This window comes from Meleagris gallopavo, chromosome 3, assembly GCF_000146605.3.
Source record: "Meleagris gallopavo isolate NT-WF06-2002-E0010 breed Aviagen turkey brand Nicholas breeding stock chromosome 3, Turkey_5.1, whole genome shotgun sequence".
NCBI lineage: Eukaryota > Metazoa > Chordata > Aves > Galliformes > Phasianidae > Meleagris > Meleagris gallopavo.
This window is the reverse complement of record NC_015013.2, coordinates 10,854,985-10,879,753: the sequence shown is the minus strand read 5'-3', so window position 1 is coordinate 10,879,753 and position 24,769 is coordinate 10,854,985. Positions and strand designations below refer to the sequence as shown.

Sequence of the window (24,769 nt, the reverse complement as noted above, 5' to 3'; positions counted from 1 at the left end):
AAGGGTAAGAGACTTGTGTGAAGCTGTCAGATGGGGCTTTGTGTACTGCAGCCTGCATGATGTCTGTCGTGTCTTCATGGGCCGGTGTTCTACAAGAAGTGTGGTGTTTCTCTTTCTTTTGCACTCTTGACTGGCCAAGTGTTTTCCAAGTGCTTGTCTTTTTCAGGTGGCGTTGCTCATTTGTGCTAGCTAATGCAGTCAGGGTACAAAGGTAGCTCAGTGGCAGTTTGTTTTATTCCTCGTATTTTGATATTTCTTCTGCACATAACTTTCCTGTAGATCATACTTCTCCCCCTCAACCTCTTTTCACCATCCCCTCCCTCAGAAAATGTCAGCAACTGATTGTTTCCTTTGCAGAGCTTAGAGCCCCTAGACAGAGGCTTTCCCAGCTTTATGAATGCACCGTTTGTTGCTGAGGGCACAACTGTTTGATATAACTGGCTGCATCCCACTCTGCTTTGGACCAGCATGCACTACAGCCAGTCTGTGCATAAACCAGATTTTTGTATTAAATGGCACCATTTTGTCCACAGCACCAGTCTGTCTGTCTTTTGTGTGTGCGCGTGTGAGACTTGCAGCTTTCAAATGCAAAATGTATAAAGAACAGTAGTTCTGCAGAAATAAGTGCTACTCAGTGAGCGTACATTGCCACTCGAAGGCTTATTTTTCTTGGGGAGTTCCTGATGAGTGATATTTCTTCCTTATTTTGTGTAGGTGGACCAAAGCAAAAACAAGTTTTTAAATGTTTTATGAAGTGGATACAGAGTGTAATGTTACCAATGTAGTTGTGTTATCAGGGGCACTCTCAGTTATAACTTCATTGGAAATGCATTTAGCACATTGAACATGTCTGTGCTTATTTATGTTTACTCTATTTCATTGAACTGCTCTATTTCCTCTCCTACACGCTTCTTATTTTGCTGGTGACCGAATAGATGTAGCGAATTGAAGATGCTGTGTGCTTCACTTATGTCTAGGAAGTGGTATCTGATGTGAAACCCGGTGCTTCTCTTTGCTGCTCTCCCCAGTTACTCCCTGCCTAAGGTCAGTGTAGTTTGGCCATGGCACAGGCCTGCAGCCCTTAGCTGTACTGTGCCTGGGGCAGAAGGAGGGGCTGCGTGGCACAGAGCTCCATCACATCCACAAGGGAGGCTGTGTGAGGCTTTGACCCCAGCAGTTAAATCGCTGCTCGGTCCACACTCTGCTTGCTGCCATTGTCACAATGCCTGGCATTTCTCCTCAGAAGCACAGTGCCCTCTTCTCATCTCTGCTGAGTGCCTCCAACAAATAAGAACACCTTCAAAGCAGCCCCACCACCTTGGAGCTTGTACTATCTAGAAATCCTTTCCATGCTCCTCCGCTGTATTTAATAAGCAGGGTAAACTGGTAGCACTCACTTGTAAGAAGGCGGTGGTGCAGAAGATGAGGATTCCCCACCTCACCCTCTTTTGGATACTTATTCTGAGTATTGGGCAGGTTTGACCGAAACATAATAATGCCCCCACCAAAAAGAAATATGTACAACTTTACAGCCTACCCTCACCGTGTTCCTCTGTATATTCACTGCCCACACAACATTACCCACGGGATGCGGGTGGGAGGAGGAAACTTGTTCTCTTTCATGTGACTGCAGCACAGTTAAGAACTGCGGCAGGCTTCAAGACCCAATGGATTTCTAGTAACCGGTGGGGAATTTCTCATGCACATCTCCATGTCTCAGCTTCCTGGTGGACCCCATGGAAAGATGCAGGTCTGCTCTCTGTGTGATTGCTCATTTTTTAGGAGCTGGCAAGAGCACAGTGTGCAGAGATAAAGGCTGCCCTGGCCTGAAAAGCCCCCAAAGACAAGTTGTGTAGTAAATACATCTGTAAAGCTGCGTTTGAGTTACAGGCTGCCTGCAGCTCACGCGCTTGCACTCCATCTCTTCCCCTTGCCCCTTACTGCCTTAAAAAGGGATGGCAAAATAGCTTGATAAAATGCAGCAAGTGCTAAACTGTTGATATGATTAAAAGAAGAAAAAAGAAGAGTCTTAGCCGACGCATATGTCTGCAGCACTTTAATCTTTTATGGATTGCATACTTGCTGTGGGAGTGGAAGGGGATGTTGCAGGCTTACTTTCAATGCACACAGAAATCTTTCCCACAGCACGAGAACTCCCTGGAAAACATATGAAACAAGTGACTGGAAATCAGGATGTTTCTTGTGCCCAGCACTCATTGCTCTGAGGGATTTGCTGTGCTCTGAAGGTTGTTTAATCATTTCTCTTCTTTGTTGGTTTCTTTCAGTGCATTTCATGCATGCTGCTGCTGCGATCAAGCCGTGAGTGTGTTGCTGAGCTTTTAGGGGTCCATGTTTCTGCCCCATGTTTTTGCGTCCGGTTCTTTTATTACTGTGTTCCCGTGATAACTGCATCTGTTCCTTAAAATGGCTACTGAGCAAACCCACATTTTTGCCATCGGTCAGAAACTGTTCAGCCCATGTCAAACCCCCTGCAGAGCTTTGAGTTGATGCCTGTGTTGCTTAGCTTAGGTAGATGACTGATCTTTGGGCTGTCCATTAACCCTGTGGGTACTGCACACAATGAAGACATAAGTCTGCTGCAGTGATGAGAACGTGTCCCAGTGCTACCGCCCCTGCACCAGCTCTGGTTAGATTTTCAGGGCATACAATCTTCTGAATGTGTAGCTTGGGGTTTTCTCTGCTTTGCTTCCCCACTTCCTTATTGTTTGCGTAGTTTTTATTTCTGAGGTGCTAGAGGAGCAGCGATGAAGGTGATGGGCTGGCACCGGAGGGCTGGCAGTGTCGCTGAGTTGGTCAGGTTGCTCCTTTTCGCTGTCATAAAGACACCACATGTCCAGGATCAGCCTGTGTTAGGCTCAACGTTTCATTTTCTGGCATCCGCTTCTCGTGGGCCAGTGTTCGTGCTGGAGCGTGACAGGGTGTGAAAGGTGTTGGAGCAGAGAAGGGGCTGCAGCTTGGCTCCAGCTGCCAACAGAAAAGCAAACCAACAAAACGAGAGTTAAACGGAACATACCATAGAACAGGTTAGGCAGGACTCTGAAGCCAGATACGAACCTTCTGCTGTGCTGTAAGGCATCTTTAGTCCACCCTCCTCCCTCTGCCCTTTCAGGATTTTTCTCCCCCCTGTTATGAAATAAGCCTGTGCGAGCTGGGCTGCATCGCCGGCAGGCGGGGAGCTGCGGCGTTGGCTCTCCTGCTGCCAGCTGTTTGTGAAGAAGGAGCGGGTGCACTTGTCTGTGCCCATCATCCCCTCTGCACAGCACGGCATGCGCCTGGCTGCACGTCATGCCCTCCGCCTGGCTGCCTTGTGGACGGCCGGTCCCCGAAGTACCGGAGGAGGCAGGGAGGAGATGGGGAGTGCAGGCGGGTGGAGCTGGCTGGGCTGATACTCCCCGCGGTTAATCATTACTCGCAGCATAACCTGTTCCTGTTTTCTAGAGGTTTCACTGGCACCCGTGAAACCTCTAGAAACAAGGGGTATGTGACAGACTGCTTTCCAAGCAGCAAGCTCGGTGTCCGGTGCACAACATCAGTCCTTCTGTAACATGTTTATGCCTAATCCTTCAGTAAACATACCATATATAGCCTGGTGTGTGCTCGCTATAACACCCTGCTGCAAGGCGAGTTCACTGGTACAGCGTGAATTCCTTAGCTCCTGGTAACCAGCTGGCAAATAGGATGTCACCATATGTAACGTAAATATATCCCACCAGTGACTTTTTTTTTAATCATCCTGTCCATAGCGCATAAAGCACATGTTTGGGATCACGACAGCCTGAGATCTGGCACTTTGAGAAATGAGGGGGGTTACACAAAGTTATCAAAGGATGGGCTGAGTCCTGTGTGTGTGCTGTTGTTGCAGAGTAAAGATGCTGCTCTTGCCATAAATGTCATACGAGGCTCATGTTTATGAATCAATGGCTCAGGGACTCTTTTTGAGGCGTTTTCCTTTTCTCCCTCTCTGTTTCAGATACCTGTTGCTTCCTAGGTGATGCTTAAGGTGTGATCCATTGAAAGCTTTCTCTTTTCATTTTGGCATCTTTCATAGAATTTCTTCCCTTCCTCTTTCTCTGTGCCTTCCTTTTGCTCACCTGGTGCCAGCAGTGTACTCAGTGCAGCAGAGAATGTGAGAAGCAGCACTCAGGCTGGATTCACAGCTTTCTTCATCAGCTGTTACATATGGATTGCCTTCAGCTTTTTTCTTTTTTTCTTCTAAACATTGTGAAATGGCGTTAGCGTTGTTCTGACTCTTTCTGAAGTGGTTTGGGAATAGGAGATGAAGCCTGTCAACCTAAACTGGGGTAGGTTTTGTTTGTTTTTTTGTGCTTTCTACTTCTTTCCCCATTCCCTGGACTGTGAGGTGACAGTGAGGTGGTGAGGACCCCAGGTAACCTTGTGTGGAGCTTTCTGTCCCTGCCTGGTGGCAGCTCTTAGCTCCTGGCTCCAACAGCTTAGTGCATGGCGATGCCTTTCGTACCTCTGAGATGGTTTCTCAGTCAGAGAGAGTGCCAGTTAGCTGCAGGGGGGTTTTCCCCTGGCGGCCTGCTCCTTATTTAGCTTGCAGAAGAGAAGAGTTTGTGGTGGGGGAATGTTTAGGTGTTACGTAAATGGACAGGACATGCATTTCTCTGACTTGTCTCCCATTGGCCTCGTCAGAGTGAATTATGTCTGACTGCTTGGCAGTTAATTGGACCATCCTTCCCATTTCCTAAGCTGATAAGCCCCTCACTGTCTGCCTCAATCAGGCTTCTTTGTTTGAGAAGTTACTAATGCTGCAGAAGAAGAGAATAACGACTTTCCTACGTACTGTAACCAACTGATGGGCTCTGATCATTTGGGTGCTCTGATAGTCCGTGAAGATTCTCCGTATTTCTTCAGCAACATCCTTTCATGAGAATTATTTGTACTGTAATTCGAGGGGGGGTTGGCAGGCAGTGAAAAGTAGGTACAGCTGGTGTATTTACTACGGATCTTGTCACTTTTTGAAAGAATTGCGTTCATGTTTAAGGTATCCTGTGAGCAGCTTTGTTCTGGTGGATCCCGGTAGCTGTATCTGTTGGGATCGGGTCTCAGAAATGGCTCCCTTTTATGACAGACCCTTCAGATGAGGACCGTCTTCCTGATGTGTCTGGACGGTGCCTAGCTTAGAGTGGGTGTTGCCAGAAGGTGAGTAATGAACAGTGATTAATCGTCTCTGCTCTGTGGATGAGTTAGTATGAAAAAGCACTTGGCTAAAAGCTGTGCTTCAACAAACTCACCAGACTTAACCATGCAGGAGTCAGTAGTGTATCATCCCAAAGGCCTGATTCTTGTGTCTCTGATGGGTTTTGTGTTGACTGCCGTGGATTTACTACATCTGACTGGGGGAGAAACTTGTCTCCTTTTGTCTCCAGAGTTAAATGATAGCCGTACTATAGGTTGCAAATGAGCCGAGTGATGTGGAATCGTATGTACTAAAAGTAGGCATCCTTTGGTCGGATTGTTTAGTAAAGATTTTGATGCAGAGGTATGATTATGAACCTTGTAGGTATGCTTCCTCATGTTTGTACCATTGAGTCTATGATACAAATGTACAAGAAAGATGTACAGATACCAATTTGTGTGAGATTATATTTTGAGTTTGAAAAGCTATTTGATTGGGAACCCATTCATCCTTTACTGTCAAAAATGAAACTAAATAGAAAACTTAAAGCTGTAGTGATTTCTGAAATAGTTTCCATTCTGAGTTTTCATATTGATTTGAGCAATGCATTGCATGTGTTTGATCATAGTTACTTCTAAAGCCTTTTTAAAGCAGGATTAATCACAGAAAACTTCTTTCATCCGCCATCCTTCAACTGTTTCTGGCAGCTTTCAGGGGCCTGAGCACACAAAGGGAGTACTGGAGGATTTGTTCCCTGTACAGAAACTGGAAGAACTGGGGATTTTTGTTCTTTCTTCCTTTCAAAAAAAAGAAGAAAAACAAAAAAAAACAAAAAAAACACCAAAGCTTTCCAAGACATAGGGGATGTAAAAGTACACAGAAAAAATAAATATTTGTGCACTGCATTGTGAACCTGCATTTGCAGGTACGCTTTGACCTCAGGAAGTGACCACCTCTTTGCTTTTATTTGTAACTTTGAGTTTGCACTGCTGAGCCCCAGAATGGTAGTGCTATAGCTGGAGGAAGAGAAGTTGCATATGCCATCCATGGGGATTCAGGCTGCCACCAGTGATGCTCAGTGATGATTCATTCATTGTGTCAAAGAGGTGCAAGGACCACAATGAGCTGAACATGGGGCCCGGTCATCAGGACAAGGTCTTGTGGAGAGACTGAGGGGGACGGGAATTTAGAAGCCCCATATGTCCCACAGTGGTGGCTGGGTCTCCATCCCCTCCTGCCAAGGACTTGTCATCAGACCATGGACAGTTGGCTGATGGCTTCTCTTGCTGTGACATCTTTTACTGACATTTCTATTGCCTGACATTCAAGAAGATGGGCAAAAAATTTGCATTTGGATTTTAAACATTCTTCCAAGAATTTTACACTTTGTATCTCATTTGAATCTTAATGTTGTAGCTAACAGCCATTCATTGACACCAAAGGCCTTGGGATCTACTGCGGGGTCCATGAGCTGTAACCTTTCAGAATGAAGGTGATGAGGAAAGAGCGGAAGAGGTGTTCCTGTCCTGAGAGAGTTGAAAAGGAAGAGCTGGAAAACAATTGGCTTCTCACTCAGGAATTCTTGGAAAGAAAGTATGTATGTAGTAGTTAATGCAAATTGCCCTCTGTGTGCACAGAAATGCAAACTGGCTCAGTGGCTTATCAGAGGGCAAGTCAGGATGCTGGAGTGCTATTGTTGCAACAGTGAATTGGGAGCATTTGGGAGGCAGTCTGACTTCCATAAGGAGTTACAGGAACATCAGGGACAAAGAAGTTTAAACAGTGTTTAACCTCATAATTAGGGCAACTTGAAAATGAATTAACTGCTGGGCCTGTAGTGATTTTTGTTCTTAAATGTATAGGACCTTAAGCACAGAAAGTATTGGGATGAGTCTGGAAAGGGTCCATGTATAAGGAATGTAGTATTTCTGGCTTCTGAGATAGCTTTTTGTGTAGACAGCATGGAAAATGATTACAAAAACAAGTATTGCAAGACACTTAATGAGATGGGAAACTGGAAGTGCTAAAGCTGTGGCTCTTGGGATGGAGTGATTGTGAGAGAAGTGCAGCTTTTTTCTGCTTTGTTTTCCAAGCAAACATTTTTTTTTTACTTGTGAACAACCAACAATGGAGTTTGTCCAATGGACTCAAAAGTCAGCAAATCCAAAAATGTGCTGGACATCTCTCTTGAATTCTGGGATGAGGAGCTAGGACAACAACTGGACTAGAGGAAAAAGATATCTGTAATATTTGCTGGCAGTTCCACCATTGTGGTTCAAGACTTCATTTCACCTTTTGAGAGGATGTCAAGCTGTCAACTTTCACTGGTTTGGGATGGGGGTGACTGGGACTGACTAGACCAGTTTGTGAGGAGCTTAGTCAGCTTCCTAATTTCAAGGTAGACACAGAGAGCGAGCTGGGACAGTAATGCTGGTAAGTTCCTCTGCAAGCAAGAAGCTGGGCTGCCACGAGTATTTCAGTCACAGATCACCGGGCACCTTTATTCTAAGCCTTCTTTCTTGTGTTTTACTTGCATGCAGCTCTACTAAGCTTTAACCAGTTGTGCTGGAACACCACATTTCAGGTGTTTAGCTTCAGGCCACGTTTGTTTTGGTTGAAAGAAAAATAAGTAATAAAACTAATAATCAAAAAGAACTTCAGCCATTTCTAAGTATGCAACTAAGGGAAAATAACTTCAGGTTTTGAATTCTTTTTCATGTCCTCTCTCTCCTTACTAGAAGAAAAAACAAACCTACACTACACTAAAAAAAGGGGGTGGGAGGTCAGTCTGATCATTTTTTCTAGTCCTCAAAGTTCTTCTGCAGGAGTGCTGAGATGTGGGGAGGGGGTGGGAGATTGCAGGTACCGTGGTTGATGGAATAAACTGGCGGAGGTGTCAGCAGCAGCGTTTACTCTGTTCTTGATGCCTGTTGCAATATGTGTGGAGGAAAAAGCCTGCACATGGTCCCATGAAAGCCAAGCATCCTCTTGTCCTTCTGACTCCAGACTGGAGTAAGCTGGATCAGCTCTGTGAATGCTCAAGTTGGGAATGTAGCCCTGCATCTTGATGTAGCAACGTAGCAGCTGTGTACCTGTATATCTGTGTGCTGTTTCACTAGCAAACAATGTGGTGAATGCCCAAATATTTCTCCAGTGCTGTAACAAAGAGGTATAGAATTTCTGCATGAGGGGTTTGCTGGTGTCAAAAAAGCTGTTCTGCTGGATGTATTTAACTTTGCTGGTGCTTCTGTTCCATGTAAGCGTAGCTTGAAAGCTGCCTGGCAAGGTTTGCACACCTTACCAAACACAGACGGTCTCTTTGGAGAAGAGAAGGCTATGGGGAGACCTCATTGTGGCCTTCCAATACTTGAAGGAAGCATATAAACAGGAGAGGGAATGGCTGTTTACAAGGGTGGGTAGTGATAGGACAAGAGGGAATGGTTTTAATCTAAGACAGGAGGTTTAGGTTAGATATTAGGAGGAAGTTTTTCACCTAGAGGGTGGTGACACATTGGAACAGGTTGCCCAAGAAGGTTGTGGATGCTCCATCCCTGGAGGCATTCAAGGCTGGATGTGGCTCTGGGCAGCCTGGTCTGGTGGTTGGGGACCCTGCACATAGCAGAGGGTTGAAACTGGATGATCACTGTGGTCCTTTTCAACCCAGGCCGTCCAATGATTCTTAAATTAAAACAAAGGCCCAGAAATTCATAAATACTTGGGCACGTAGTGCATGGTCCTGGTAGCCCTCCATTGCAGACCACAGCTTGCCCAGAGACCCTTTGACAGTGGCTGTTTGAAGCTCCTGTGGAAGTTAATGGGTCTCCTCAGTAGGAGGAGACTGAGGCCTGAGTAGACCAAGACTGAGGCCTTGGTTTGTCCTGAGCCCTTCAGTGTGGTTTGCGGAGGCATTGCATGCATCTTAGCTCATAATGCAAGAGAGAACAGAGTAAGGCTGCAGCACTGCTCACCGTCTCTTCCATTCAGGAGAAACTACAGCAGCAGAAAGGAGCAACAGCTTGCGCTCCAAAGTGGGTCTTGCTGGGCTGCAAGTGAGAGAATGAGATACCACTGGTGCTGGAACTATAAAAAATATGTATATGAAAATGGAATTAGAAGGTACTGCAAAGCTGCATTTGCAGGTACCATAGCAAGGACATTTTTCGAAGCAAGGTCAGAAAGATTTTGCAGTAGAGAGTATTTCAGGACACTCCCTGACCTGTTTCGTTTTCTTTGCTGAAGTGTTACAATAGCTCCAGGTTTCCATAGTTAAAGCTAGCAATTAATAAAACATTTCAGGATAGTTTTTTTTTGCTTTGATTATGCGCAGCATGTATTGTGTAGTGTGTGTTTTTAATATACTTTTTTTTTTTGCTTGGTTATGGAAGTAGATACTGTGGAAGGTGTTTTCTTTGACAAGACATTTGGTTGAGGATATTCATTTATGATAAGCACCAAGGAACAATATTGAATAGCTTTGCTCTCTTCTGTTTTGAGGAACTCATCAAAATGAAAGAAAAATCACTTTTATTGTTTGCTTCCCAAGAGAAAAAAGATGAAGTTTGAGAAGGAGTTAAATAGTGATTTGTATTCCTTTTCTGACAAGCTCCCTTTTCCCCCAAAACCCAGTGCTCTGGTGCTGCCCACAGTATTACCGTGCTGCCGATTTCAGGGGTGAGTTTACATGATTGTTTTGAAAAATGTCTCAATCTCTGGTAATCCACCAGGTGGAAGCAGATGTGTAGGATGTTTGTAGTTGTAAATCTGAGGTTGTGTGGAGTGGATTTCTGAGAGAGCAGCATCTGTGGAATGGGAAAGAAGGAATCTTCCTTGGCGCAATGCTGTCAGTAAAGCAAAAGTTTGCAGTTAACCACCGGCTTGATTCGTTGGTGGTTTTTGTTGATGCGGTAGGCTGGGTGACATTGTTTTAGCCAATTCTGATGGATGGCTAGAGATCAGCTGCCTGGTTGCTCTGAATGACAGTAGGGAGCGGGTTGTCAGGAGGGAGAATCGGTAGGAAGTGGTTTCTTAGAACTGGTGTTCTGCTGGTGCTAACAGAAGTTCTGGTCTGCTGGCCACCAGCACGCTTCTCTGACCTGCTAGAGCACAGCTGTGGCTCATGCTGCACTGGTCCCTTCCTGCCACCTTCCTGATAAGCACCTTGCATCTGGGTGCCTTGCTGCTCATGCAAAAAATGGCAACTTTGAAGTTCGGGGGAGGGGGAGGGCATACCTTTGTATTCAGCCCTCACGGGGATTCTGCTGTGAATGCATCTTTATCTAGAAAAGTGCTAATGTGTCCCTTCATTTGTTTCTGTTAAGGGATTGGTGGGGGTGGATAGGGGGAGTCCACACTCTAGCAGGAAGCTGTAGGTATCTACAGAATAATCTCCTGGAAGCATCCCTTGGCCTGCAGTCATTTGGAAGGAGTCTGTGCTATCTTGGTTTGCGCTGCCTGTATTGTGTTGTGTAACATACAAGATTTGTGTGCATATTTCAAGTTCTTGGTCAGTTCTAGTACCATTCTTGTTTTTCTGCTGATGTGTTGTACTAAAATTAATGTCACTATCTGACAGATTGTGCTCTCGATAACTTAAGCTTCACGTGCAGGGCAAAGCTTGGACAGTAAGTTGTGTTGAATCATTGGCTTAAATCATTTCCTCACTGACGTGTCTGCTTTGAGCTTAGCTTAATTCTGAACGTGGTACAGTAATAAATTGCCTAAAAGTTAAACCTTCCCTTCCAGCTGTACCGGTGAAGATATTTGCATTTTCAGCCCAGAGTTGCAAAACCCAGCCCTGTGCTTGTACTTTGTGCGTGTTAGGACAAAAATAAAATGGAGAAAGAAAGAACTGAAGGAAACCGTTTGCATCAGCTAAGGCCCAGTGCGAGCTGAGGGTCAGGATCACTGCAAATTAATCAGTTCACCAGAGAATATGATAATACAAGGGAATGATGATATCACAGTAAGATTTTCTTATTATTTTGTTAGTAGCAGAATTATTTTGTTAGTAGCAGAAATTTTAAAAAGAAAAGAAAGCATAGGAGCAGAAGCGGCCAGCAGGGGAAATCATAGAATCACAGAACAAGAGGGATTGGAAGGGACCTCTGGAGATCATGTAGTCCAACCCTCCTGCTACATGACCAAGTCCTGCTTGGAAAGGCAGAGCATGATGGTTCAGGAGTGCTGCTTCAGTGTGTTTGTCTTTAGAATTTCTTTCTGTATTGGGGAGAAGAGGCAGATCACAGCCATATGAAATCTGATTTCTTAATGCTGTTTTGAATAAAGCAAAATAATGCTGGTCCCTCCTCTTCTCTGGATGACTGTGAATCTAAGCAGGGAATTCCAGGCCTGCAGAAAAGTGACAGTAATTTTAAATCTGTAAGTGATATGCAGCCTTCGTTGTTATTTTTAATGAATTAAAGCAGTGCAGAAATCTGCACACGCAAAGTTTGGTCCTGCTGTACCTCAGTGCAGTAATTATAATGCAGAAACAGCTGATAGTCACGTCTCCAGTCCTGCACAGCGTTATGACTTGCTACCTACATTCCATGTTTAGCTTTGAGCGATCAGATGGTGCAAGCAATGTGAGCTAGCAGCGCCTGAGGACACGCAGCCAGGCAGCATGTCCTTGCTCCGTGCAGCTTTGGTTTCTTTTCTCCACTTCTGTCCCATTCCATCCCTTTAAGGTGATGCACTATGCAGTAAAGGCCACTCTCTGGAGGCGGTCAGCTGCCAATGTGGGAGCATGTGTGCCATTCCCACTGCGCTGCAGGTTAAGTCCAAGGCTCCAAGGTTTGTAAATATTTTTTCTAAAGTACCTGAGAACTCCAGGTGGGCGATTTGCCCTGCTTACCATTCTGTAGCTCTGGTTGAGACACGTAGTGGCACATGGTGGCTGACTGTGCCAGCATTGTTACTGATGTAGCTTAACGAAGCATGAGTTGTTTTTTGGGGAAATAACTTTGTGCATGGGGACAGGGTCATTTACAGCTGCTTGTGAACAAACAAAAATGTGGAAAATGCAGTTTAAATCAGCCCTGAGAACTCTGAGGGAGGCTGAGGGTGGAGATATTCTGGACTTCTGTTTGCTTTGTGCTTAGTGCTGCACAAAAGGTACACCCAGTCCTTGATCTGGGAGAGATTGGATAGACAAGCAGTAAAATGACTGACAGACTGCCTGGGACTGCTCTTGCTCTCTTGCTCCCCTCTTCCAGGGATGCCGTGGAAGAGATGCAGTGCAGACATTTTAACTGTGGTAGTATGTTTTATGGTGAACTTATTTTCACTGAGTAAATTGGAGAGCTGAACTTCAGGTAGAATTTTAAGTGGTAAGAGATGTTTTCTATGACAGAGGGACTGCAAGTGAGCTCTGAGCTGGAGGGAAGGGAGCGAGGGGAAGCGGGAGGAGGGAACTGGCTGAGAGTTTGTTCCACGACATCTTTTCATCTTTCCCTGGTACTGCAGCACCACAGGAATAGAGTTACAGACAACATTCTTGCTCAGGTCTCTCATCCCGCACTCAAATAGAGGGTGTAATTTGACGATGCTTCAGCTACCCTGTTTGAAGGCTGTTGGTGAAATGTTCGTGTGCATGTATAGAAAAAAAAAAAAACAAACACATCACAAATCCATGACCGGTTCCATGATCCCAGGTCGCTCCTAGGCATGAGGGAGAAAGGTGCAGCGGGAGCTGAGGGGTTAAGCGAGGACTGGCTGGCTGTCCTTCTGAATGACAGCCATGGCTTACATCAGGTTAAATCAATCTGTGCTCTGCAGACTGAGGCAAAGCAGAATGGATTAAAAACTGTTTTCCACATCTAGCCTTGAGATTCCTTGCAGCTGTAGTTCTAAATCATCTTGTGGGGGGACATGTATCACTGCATCATAGCAGCAAGATGGGGTGTGAGGGGCATCTTCTTCCAGGACGGTCAGCAGTCAGCAGTCAGCATTGGCTAAAGTTTTTCTTACTAGCATGTCTGTATCCACAAGTTCCATGAGTTGATTTTTAGCCTGGGTTTGTCTGCCATCCTTTTCCCCTGATATGGGGTGGAGAGCAGCAAGGCCTGCTGGGCCACACGGGAGCCACCTTGTGCTCCAGCGGGCTGGCTGGCACAGGGCTTCTCATTTGGCCAAGGTTATCTTGCTGCTGACCTTGTAGCAGAGCTCAGCCTCTCTGTGGCATGGTAATTGTGAACATGAGGGGCTTTGAAAGAGTCTGCACAGACTGATTCTTTCTTGCTTTTGTAAAAGCTGCAGTTTATGCGCATCCCTGCTCTGAAGTAGGAAAGAAAGCAACAGAGTGTTTTGTTCACAAATTCTGAGGAGGTCCCATCTGAAGATTCCTGTTTTCTAAAATTCACTGTGGAGACTTCCTAAACTCGACATGACAGGAGGCTACCATGCCACGGCTCGCCTTAAAAGTCCTCTTTTGGTCCTGTACCTTGTCGGCTGTTTGCTTACAGGGCTCTGATAGCTTGCCGTAAGTGATACATGGCATCTGATTTCTTCTAGCTGCCGACTTTCATGCAGGAATGTCTTTGCCTTGGTTGTAATTGGTTCAGTTTACTGAACTAAATATGTTTGCATGCTTTTGGGATGAAGAGCGACTTCTGTTCACTGTGTAACAGAATGAGGCGTGGGGATTAACGAGGGGGAGAGGGAGGAGTTATGTGGGTTTTCTTTTTTCCTGGAGGCATCAGGCTCCTCCTGTCGCAAGGGAGAGCATAGTACATCGAACCTAAAGACCTTTAAAGTACATGCTGAAATGGATGCTGGGAAGATACAGTACAGTGCTTGGGCACAACTCCAAGGCTCTCAAGGCAAGTAATATTTAAACAAGCTGAACAGCCCCTTTAGGCAAGCAGCAGGAAATCCAGTGCTGAGCTTTGTGTTGTTGCATGGTCAGCAGAAGATAAAAGCTCAGGCTATGCAGCTGGGGTTCCCTCCTATCACTGGATGGCAAACTGTTCAGAAAAGATAAAAGGGCAGAAACGAACAGGGGGTCGTCTTATTGAAAAGCATTCCTTCATATTTTAAGCTGTCAAAGTACTTTGCAATTTATTGTGCCTGATGTAAGTCAGAACCTATACTGTCACTAGCAGTGGTGGTGTGTGCTGGAGCTTCTACCTCAACTGGCCAGCGAAAGATGAATTTGGCCCTCGGCTTTGCTGGAGATAAATGTTTAACGCAGGCAGGATGGTGATACACATAGGTGCCTTGCTGCAAGCGGGAGCCTCCCACAGCCCTTCCAGGTCTCTCTTTTGGCAGCTTATTCTTGACTGGGCGCAGTTTTAACAATGAGGAAAACAAATTTAACTGAATGAGATTACTATTTCAAGTCTTCTAATCACTATTTTCAGTATTCCTCCCCTCCATTCCTCCTCCTTTTTTCCTGCATCATAGCGCTGGTGTCTTGGGAAAGAAAATGCTTCAGAGCATTTGTTACCAATTTAGCAGCAAGTACGTGCTCAAATTTGGGATTTCTGAGATCTTTGTGTGCCATATGTAGGCAAAGCATAATCTTTGCTAGTTCCAGTAGAAAGGAGCAAACACAAATTTGCTGTTCTTCAGATAGTATTTCTTTAATCTAGTGAGACTTACATTTGTGCAGCCTTTTTGTTTTGGTAGGACAGTTAACTGTCCTCCCTGGAGTTCCTAATTGCTTATCATAGTGTAATCAGTCTCCTGGGTATATGAAGGGATGAAACATTGCCAAGATGGAGCCCCTGACTTCCCCCAGAGGTCTGATAACCCTCCCAACTACTGAACCCTTGTGGGAGCTTGCTTACTTTAAAGACCTTGCTATTTCAGAAATTATCCCTGTTTTACCACGTTTAGGGAGTTTTATAGGGGCATATTTACTGAGGATCCTCTGAACTTGTCAGCTTCCATATTTTTTAATGTCAAATCTATATTGAATAATGGTATAATGTCTTGAGTTCATTGTGAAATATGCTGAACATGTTGCTGCTCCTTCTGTTTAAAAAAGTGTCTACCTCCATAGCCTCTTGTGTTGTGCAAGACCCTAATAGATGAGGGAAGGCCCCTTTCTGTCTTCAGCTGTCAGTAAGTCAGGCTGGCAAAATCTTCCAGCTTCAAAAACCCTCTTTGAAGTTCAGATGAACAAACAAGTGAAACAAATCTGGTGACTGTCTTCTAGTTTTTGGTAGAATTATACTTCCACATTACCATGTGTGAAGTGAGTGGGTAGGCTGAGAAACGTTTTTCACCTTACAGTGAAAAATTATTTATTTAGCTAGTGGTTTTGTTTGGTTTCTCCTTTAGTTTCTTGTTTAAACTCATTAAAATACACACTTGTCTTCTCCACTGGTGAGACTTCTACTAATTCCTTGAATTCTTCCCTTGCACCTCTTTATATATAATATTTGAGCTCCTGAATGCTTATGAAACTTTGTGCAAAGCAATAATGTCTGAACTGGAGAGATAAATAGCTCCTGCTATTTAGTATCTGAGGGGAAAGTATGAAGTGAGATTTTCTGCCATTGAGAGATGTTCTGTGTCCTTTACTTCTGCTCGGAATTAACATCTACTATGTATGAAGTTTGGAGGGACTTTGGGTAGAAGTAAATTTTGTGCCTTTGAAGAGTTGTATCCTATTCAGAGAATCATGTCTGATGATTGTTTCTTCTTTTGTGTCTCTCTTAAAAGTCCGTTGGTATTGTTCACCTCTTGTTGTGGAGTAGATCCTAAGTGGCCTTGACAGAATTAGTGCAGGAGTACACGAGGGCTGCTCAAGAAGTAATGCCTCCTATTTTACGATGTAGGCCCACAGCGTTAGAGATGGATGTTGGTGGTATGGCAGTAGAAGCTGAACCTTCCCACCAGTATTCCATTCCATGTTGTTGCTGTGTGACAGATGGCAGCAGAGGGACAGTCTGACAAAATGGCGTCTGATATGGAAGTGCATATGAAGCAAAGGTGTGTCATTGAATTCCTCCATGTGGAAAAAATGACACCCACTGACAATCATTGATGTTTACTGAATGTTGATGGAGACCAAACAGTGAAATAGTATTTTGTAGCTGAGAATCTGCTCTATCAAGCAGTGTTATTGTACTCTTTATATTGGTTGTAATTTACATGGAAAGAAATAGGAGGCATTACTTTTGGTGCAACACATTACCACAGTATGGACTGGCTTAAAACTGTAAGGTGATTTCATTATTGGAATTAAAACAAGTGGCTGTGTGGATGTGTATATATATATATATATATATATATATATATATATATATATGACTAAGAAGACGTTCACATGGGAACATCCCTCATGAAAATAAGTATGAATTTCAATATCACGTGTCCTACTATGATCCTCTAATGTTCCTTTGCTGTGTGTGAATATCTGAAAGAGATTAGTCAAGGTTCCTCTTAGCCAACTCTTGCTATCCTGCTGCAGAAGTTGAGATGGCTGTGAGTAGATGCACAGGTCACTTGATCTGTTCTGTGTGTGTGTGTTTGGTTGTTTTGGAGTTCACCAGGAGTTGGACTCGATAATCCTTATGGGTCCCTTCCAAGTCTATCCAGTTTATGATTCTGTATTTTTTTTGTTTTTTTTTTTCGTGGTTAACATTTTCAACTACTACACAATTCAGAATAATGTTTTGGGGTGTGCAATATTATCTGTCAGAGGGATTGAGCAGAGGGGAATGAGCTGCTCTTTTCATACGTGAGTTGTAGAAAGAATTGTCTGTATCATCTGTTTGATGGCAATGTGTGAAGTAGTAGAACTGTTTTTTTGGAAGAGGAGGATGGTTTTGGACCAGCAGCAGGCGTTTTTGGCTGGAGGAACAGCAACTTGAAACTTCATTTACTGAAGAAATCTGTTCACAATTTGGTCTGTTTTCTTTTTTTTTCCCTCCGCTTTCCTGAAATAAACTTCCTGCAATTCTTTGTGATGTGCAGGTGTCCAGACTCCCCTTTACTCACAGTGACTTGTACAGCCTGCCAGACAGCTGAGGGCTGCACCTAAAATTTTGCCAATGGGGCCATGCACTGCAGTGGTCTTGACAGAGTTACAGTGGGTACCTTTTACACCTGCAGGCTGCAGCATCTCCCTTTGTCTGAACAACTGAGAATTGCATTCCGGGAGGCTGCATGTGGGTAGGACTGCCCATAAAAGAAAAAAAGAAAGCTGCAGAGGCTGTAAGCTGCTTGCCTAATCCCTGCGGCTGTTGTGCTGAGGAGCTTCAAAACTTTGCTGGATGGATCTGGAGGCTCGTTGCAGAGCAGGGGGTCAGTCTTGCCAGTATTTGCAGTTATTAACGTTAGTGGATGTTTGTTCGTTTACTGTGTTTTTTTGTTTTTCTCTGAGCATGTAAGAGGATTGTGGCCTTGCCACCAGAATGCGCCCGTTCAGGGAACTTAAGACTGTTCCCGCTGACGAGCTTTGAAGATCAGCAGGCATTTCCTCTTGGTTTACTGCATTGTTGGAGGAGCCCACTGCTGCAGAAGTCTTTAGGCCCATCCACCCGACTGTGGGCATTCCTCACCCCACCAGTACGTGGATTATGCTGTTTGCAGACTGTCTAAGCTCCATGATGACCTCCGTGGATTCCTCATGAGCTTTTGCAAGGCCAGGCCTGTGTACTTTGTAAAATCCTTTTGAAATGCCTCCTAGACTTTTAAAGTCCTAGAGCAAAAACTATGTGGCAAGGAACGTAGAAGATCAGCAGCTTGATATGCTTGTAGATGAAGGGGATTTGTGTTTGTGTGAGTGTAGGCAATTCTTGGCTTAGAATGCATCTTTTTCAGGTCAGATGGAGAGAGGTCTTTTCAGAGGAAGCTTCTTCTGCTCATCTGGTAAAGGAAAGAAATTGCAGAACTGGATTCCTGTGCTCTTTTTTAGCATGTGTGTTGCAGTCTATGAAAATTAAGAGATGCTGTTTCGTTTTGTCAGTGTGCAGGAAATACCTCCCACAGGTTAGTTTCAGCATATTTACTTCAAAATAGAAAGAAAACTCATACTGAAGAGTACTATTGACAAGTAGCATTGTTGTTTAAAATTTCCCTGGTGGCTCTTCTGTGTGGGTCTCAGGTTGGAGATGCTTTGCCTGTTTGCCAGCACAATCTACCGCTGTAATTAATTTACCTAAGACAAACAAAAAACAAATACTGACTTTCAGAATACAAAGCTCTCCAAACAATGCTGAAGCAAGGCTGCCTGCCCGGCTGCTGTAAGCAGTGCTCACAAGGCTGCGGCAGCGTGTTCATCAGCAAGGGGGGAGAGACGTTTTTCTCAAGGCTGGGTTCTTTACCATGAGGAAGTGATAAACCCCACTTTGAGAGATTTGTGGTACTCTGGCACCTATGGCTAATATCTGATTAGAATGCTCCAGGTTAAATTGAACAGCTAGCTTGTATCTTTTAGTTCTGGTTCAGAATGATGGGAGAATGGCAATCGATGGTCATCTAAATTTAGTATCATGTGATGACATCGGTGGTGCATATCTGTTTCTGGTCATTTACAGACTGTAGGAGGTGGCTGACTTGAAGCCTGTTGTGCCTTGTGTGGTGCAGGGCAGGAGTGTGGCTTAGGCTTGTGGGTCTGTGTGAGGTCTGCCTGCTGTGGAGATAGAAGTACGAAGCAGCGCTGCTGGTTATCTCGCTCACAAAAGGCTGTGTGGCTGCTTTGGATGTTGTACTGGAGAGTGACATTAAAAATGCTTTCTGAGGTGGACAGAAGAGTGAGGGTTGCACAGAATATTTCAGAATCCCTTTGCTCCAGCACTTCTCTCTTTTCTCCGTGACATGCGGTTCCCCCTCCTAAAACATCAAGCTAAAACTCTGTAAAAATCTCTTTCAGTGTGCGTGTTTCTGAACATTTTAAATTGACTTATAAATGTTTTGTTTATTTGTTTGGAAAGTGTGATAGAGGGAATAGTTCCTGTGCTGACCAGAAACAGAAGATGGGAAGATAAGGATGTTAACAAGGTGGAGTAGAAAAGGAGATGTTTGTTTAGAAGAAGCCTGGTCTCCAAAGCCTGTGGAGCAGAGGAACCCTGCTGATAACACAGATGAAATAGTCTGCCTCTTTCCTAACTTAAGAGGAGTGGAGCTTTGTAATAAATGGCTGCCATGTGGCAGCTGTCTCCCAGCTTCGTGAGCCTGGCAGTAGTTAATCCTGTCAGCAAGTCATGCTCCCTGGAAAAGAGCAGTGAGGAGAGCTGCAGACTCTTGAATCATTCTCTCTGCAAAACATTTGCATGTCGAATCCCTTTCTGCTTAAAATGAGTTTGGTGATTTGGTGGAGGCTCTCATCTTTAAGTAGGACTAGGCTTTTAAATGTTAGAGATGTGTGGAGATGTTGCGATCTTTTTTCCCTCTTAAAAAAGAATAAGCCATTTTGGTTTTGGAGGACGTGTTCCTGGGTATAAAATATGTTGTTTTGTAAAGAAGGGTTGCTCTGTGTCGGTGTTGTTTTGTGTTAAGAAGTTAAAGGTTGAGCATCTGAGGTCATGATTATCCTTAGGAGCGTGAGGTTTTAAAATATAAAAGCGTTTACCTTAATTTGTTTTTTGTTTTGTTGAGCATCTATAGTTTCTATCCATTCTACATAACCTGTAAAACTAGAACTTTCACTGAAAATAAGTTGGAGATTCTTGTGCAGTAGTGTAATACCCTCAGTTTTTCACAAGGCTTGCAATGAGGTTGTAATGATTGACAGCACCACCATCAGGAAATGAGTTTTATTCACTGTAATTTCTGACTCTTTTCTCACGTTGTGCATTGCATTGCTGGAGTACCTTGTGTGGTGTGCAGTGCTTTGGCATGCTGCCTGGTGAGGTGCTGCACAGAGCGCACTGCCGTTACTTGCAAAAGATGTGCTCTTTTGGGGCTCTGCAGAGAGCAAACCAGCACTGTCCCCTTTGGTGGGTGAAACGCTCTTTTAATGCATCCCTGGAGGAAGAGGATCACAAGCAGCATACTACGCAAGATGCAGGGCACTAGCACAGGAGATTTTCTGTCTTCCTCTGCATGATTCATCCTGCCTCTCAGTAATCCCTTCCAAACCTGTCCTGCTGCACACATGCAGCTCCAGCTCTGTGTGAAAAACAAGCATGAGGCAGCAAAATGCTTGCTCGTTTCTCCCACCCCATCCTCCAGGGATTTGCCTGGGACCTTTGCCTGCATCCTTGGGTCTGAGGCTGCCTTGGGCCAAGCTGTGGGGTTACAGGCCCCCCCCCTCCTGACCCAACAGCTGCAGGCACCGATTGCCAGCGAGCGGCACAGCCGCATAGCTTCGTGGCTTTTCTTCCTCTCACTGCTGCTGTTCCTTCTTGTTTCCACAAAGCTGTGAGGAGGAACAACCAGACTGATTGTCTCCCCACCGGGTGGGTGCCTGGGCATCTGCAAGGCCAGTTGGTAAGGCACAGAAGCCCCTGTTTTTTAAGTGACACCGGGGGCTATTGATTGCAGGCTCGAGCTGTGCTGCTGCTGCACAGATGCTTGCTCTTGGCCCACCTTAAAAGGACAAGATATCCCGTAGTTCAGACGGGCTGTATATTGCTGGGGATGCCAGCATCTCTCAGCAGAACTGAGTGTCCCACTTCACCCACACTGCATCCTGCAGCCTTTTCTTCTCCAGAGCTGAAGGGCACTGCAACCTGCCTTGTCTGGAGGGGAAGTGACTTTTCTTCCCTCTTACATCGAAATGTTTTCTGTCTGGTTCTCCCAAATGCAATTTGTCTAGCTCACCCCTCAGGCACTGGGACAAGCACCCCGTTACCTCAGCAAAGTGCTTGCTTGCTTAGCCATCTAAGTGATGGCGCATCAGTGGATAGATTTTTTTCTTTTTCTGGCCTCCAAGGTATGAAATTCACTGGGTTTGTGATTCTACCCTTTGGCACAAGGCAAAAAATTAAAAGAAATCACACCATCTATTTGCTACGTTTCAGATTGTTTCCTCTCTTTACCTCCCTTGCCCCTCCGAGGCAGCAGCAGCAGTGAGGTTTTGCTTCTCTGAGAGCTGCTGGGGGAGCTCAGGCCCACCTCCCACCTCAGCAGGGAGCCTTCAGGGATGGGCTCTGCAGCCCCTGGCTTTGAGGAATGTGCTCCCAGACTCCCAGGCTCTCCTGCATCGTGTTCCACAGTGTCTCCTCACACAGCAGGATGTGGGCCAGCCCCAGCCCGATCAAGAGCCTCAGTCAGGCTGGAGAAGGCGCATCCATCTGGGGAGAGACCCTGTGCCATGTCTCGAGGCATGCTGCTGTCCTGTAGCCTGCCAGCCCAGGGGGACGCGGAGAGATTTTCTTGGGTCGCCACTTCATCTAAGGCAAATAAACTGGAGTCGAAGCCAAGAAACACATCAACTTCCTGGAACTCTGCGAGCCGTCCACACAGCTGTCCTAGCTTGCCGAACACATGCAAAGCAGAGCTTATAAGGACAGACAGTATTGCTTTTGTGTCCCTCCTCGGCACGCGGGGAGGGAGCAGGGCAGGGCACACTGGGTAACGCTGAAGGTCTGTCTTGTCCAGCATGCTTCCTTTGCCACTGTGAGCCGTGGGGGCTGGACAGCCTCCCCAGAGGCCTCCTGCACCCCACTGGCTGTATGGGAAGCTGGCAAAATGAGGATGGAGGGGAGTTTGTGGAGGGATCTGTGATTACATTTGCTGGCTTTTACTTTGCTGTTTTTCCAACTTAGTTTTTTTGCGTGTCTGAAATCAGCTCTTGTGGCCCCAGGTTTGTTCAATTGTCTTGAAATCTTAGTATCCCTTTTTGTCTGAACACGTTCTCGAGGCTGACTGCAGTTTGGTGACAAAGGCTTCCTGGAAGGCCAGATGCTAACCCACAAGCTGATAGGGAAGATGAGGATGAGGAACAGCTTTTAGATAGGTCTTTGATACGAGGGAGGAGGAAGAAGATGTTAGAAAATCTTGGAATTCATCAGCAGCTAGTCAGTTGTGTGATGTTGCCATCCTGGGCGCAGTGATGCTGGGCAGGAGTTCATTGTGGGTTTGGACCAGACCCTCAGATGTGCAAGGCATGGTGGCAGAGAATAAAGCTTTCCCATCACAGGATGGGCTGTCAGATTTTGGTTTCGCTCTCGGCAGTGCAGCAGCATGTGCTTTGCTTCTCCTTTCTAGCCTAGCAAGACCGCAGGCTGCTGCGTGTCATGCTGTCCTCACTGCGTGCAGGAACAGATGGGAGTGTGCTTGCTCTTCAAGTTAGCAAACTGCAGGGCCAAGAAGACAGGTATGAATGCATCTTATATTAACGCTGCCATTGAACCCATTGAACAATGCAGGAAAATTCCATCCAGAAGCCCCTGCTTTTCCAGCACAGCATCTCACTGTTACATCAGTACAGCTTCCTCGTTTTCCCTGTGACTTAACAGCATTGTACCAGGGCATCATGGTGATTCAGAGTTGTAGTTAGCTTAAGGCAGTAGCAAAGTTCAAATTCTGATATGTTTCATGGAGAGATGCTTTTGGTCATCCAAGCCAAAGTCCTGAGGACTGCTAATGGTCCATAGATCATGAGAATGCAGATTTCAAAACTTACAGAAAAACCGAATCGCCCAAATATCTCATCATGCATGCAAAGGGGTGAAACTGAAGAAGTAAACACCTTTGAATATTCAAAATTTAAGCTGTTAGGTGTGGTAGCAATAGTGTACAAAATAGACCATAGATGTGGAAGTCTTCTTGCTCTTATTTGTCCTGTCCCTAAGCAGGTGGTGCGCTCCAGCCCTCCTTTAAGGCATGGCGATGAACATGTGCTTCACTTGTTTATTCAGTGTCTGTGCCTATCTGCCAGTGCGTGTGTTAAATTAGAGGAGACACGTGGATGTGGTGGATTTGTAGAGTTCTTCTGCAGAATGAGGTATTTCACACATGTTGACACGGATAAAACAGCTATATCAGTATGAACCCCAAGAGGTCATCACAAGATGAGCGGTCTGTCTTTTAGTGCCCAGAGAGCGCGTGTCCTGAGCTGTTGCTCCTTTGGTTTGGTGTCTTTGAGGATTCGTTTGTTGTTGGGTTTTGTATGGTTGCTTGTTGTTTGTTTTTTTTAATCCCAGAGGAAAACTTCAGTTAGAGTTGCAAGTTCAAAAGCTTTGGGGCAATATCCTTAGTGCCTGTCTTGTTCTGAATACTAAGCTAATAACCGACCACCAGCTATTCCCATGCCACTGTTTTTTTTTTTATGCTTGTCTTCCTTTCCCCATAGGCTGCCCTGTACTGGTGCTCCAGCAGTGGTGACAGTGAGGTGACGCTGCCAGTATATTTCTCTACCGCTGGGGTGCCGAGTCAGCACCAACACTTCAGTAGCAAGGGCACAGTTGATATTAAAAAGGTCAGTTGGGAAGACTTTTTTCTTTTGGCTTTCCTTTGCATTGAGGCAGTGGCTTTCAATGGTATTAACCCCTTTTTCTTCCTACACAACGCATTTTCATCCTCTTTCCTTACTGCCAGCTTTGAAGCCAAATCACATTCAAAAAGTAGTTTGGGTGGCTGTGTGCATCTCTTGGGGATCTTTTGTGCTTGGGAGCGTCTCTGTGTGCTCCAGGAAGGAAATATGCTCCTCTGGTGCAAGCTCAGTACAAGACCATTGCATCAGATACCTTTCTGAAAGTGGTATAGTGATTCTTAGGTATTATAATCTCAAGGGTAAACGGTAAACTTTTGTTTATTCAAATGCAATCTCTCTCTTTGAAGTTCTGTTCATCTCTGAATTTGTATACTAGGAAGGTCTGGCCTTCATTTAAATGATCCTTGGATATTTTTTCCTATCACTAAGAAGACAAAAAAAAAAACAAAAAACAACAACAAAAAAAAACAGTGGGAGTAGGATAATAGCGTTGCTAAGATGGAAATGATGAAGAAGGCTCAGGATTCCTGTTTGGGCCTCACAGGAAAACGTGGTTTGAAATGCATGTGTGTGGGGGGTGCATTCCTAAAGCCATCATTTGTTTCCCCTGTTTCTGCTCCTCCCACCGTGTTCTGTGCTGCGTTCTACGGCATGTTTAATGAAACCAATAAAAGTATTTGGCTGAGAGTGTTAATCTTTCCCTGGCCCAATTAGTGCATGGCTTCCAATTTAACATTGATGTGAGCATTTTTTTTAAGGTCAGAACAATGAGCAGCTTTGTGCTACACACCAGGTTTTCCCCCGCCTTGCCTATATTGTGTATTTCTTTCTACCTATTCCAAACAGAGAGCTCCTGTGCAGAGACAGGGGAACAAACCAGGGCAGGGACTTGTACCAGCTCCATGTTAGTGTGGCTGTCTCTCAATGGCAAGTCAAGTGACTGTGACTCTCAAGGCTCATCATCTCTTCTCCTTTCTTCTTCCTTCCTTCCCCTGTAGCCCTTGCTGGCCTGCATTCTCCTTCTTGCTTCATCTGTGATGCTCATAGCCAGAAGGAGGAACAGCTGTAACAGTTGAGAGTGGTCTTTAAAGAAAAAAATTAAATATAAATAAATGCACATAAGCAGAGGGGGGAAGTAGCTGCTGATGGACTCAGCTTTAGCATACAGTGGAGTCACACTCCACTCTGGGATACCAGAGGAGGAAATAGGTCTAGCAAGTGTCTTCCTGTACAGACTGAATGGGAAGCAACAAGGATTTTTCCTTTTTTTT

The 24,769-nt window shown here is 45.1% G+C and overlaps 1 protein-coding gene across 2 annotated transcripts in view; it reads left to right on the top strand.

Annotated features, from left to right (window-relative positions):
* RREB1 (ras responsive element binding protein 1) overlaps positions 1–24,769 on the top strand; it is a 113,009-nt gene that overhangs the window by 20,535 nt on the left and 67,705 nt on the right. The window contains exon 1 of one of the 2 annotated variants that reach the window (XM_031552757.1): positions 23,352–23,483. The exons of the other annotated variant lie outside the window; for it this stretch is intronic. The gene's annotated coding sequence lies outside the window, so the exon portion shown is untranslated. Of the gene's footprint in view, positions 1–23,351; positions 23,484–24,769 lie in introns of those variants that run through there. 2 annotated transcript variants of the gene reach the window in all.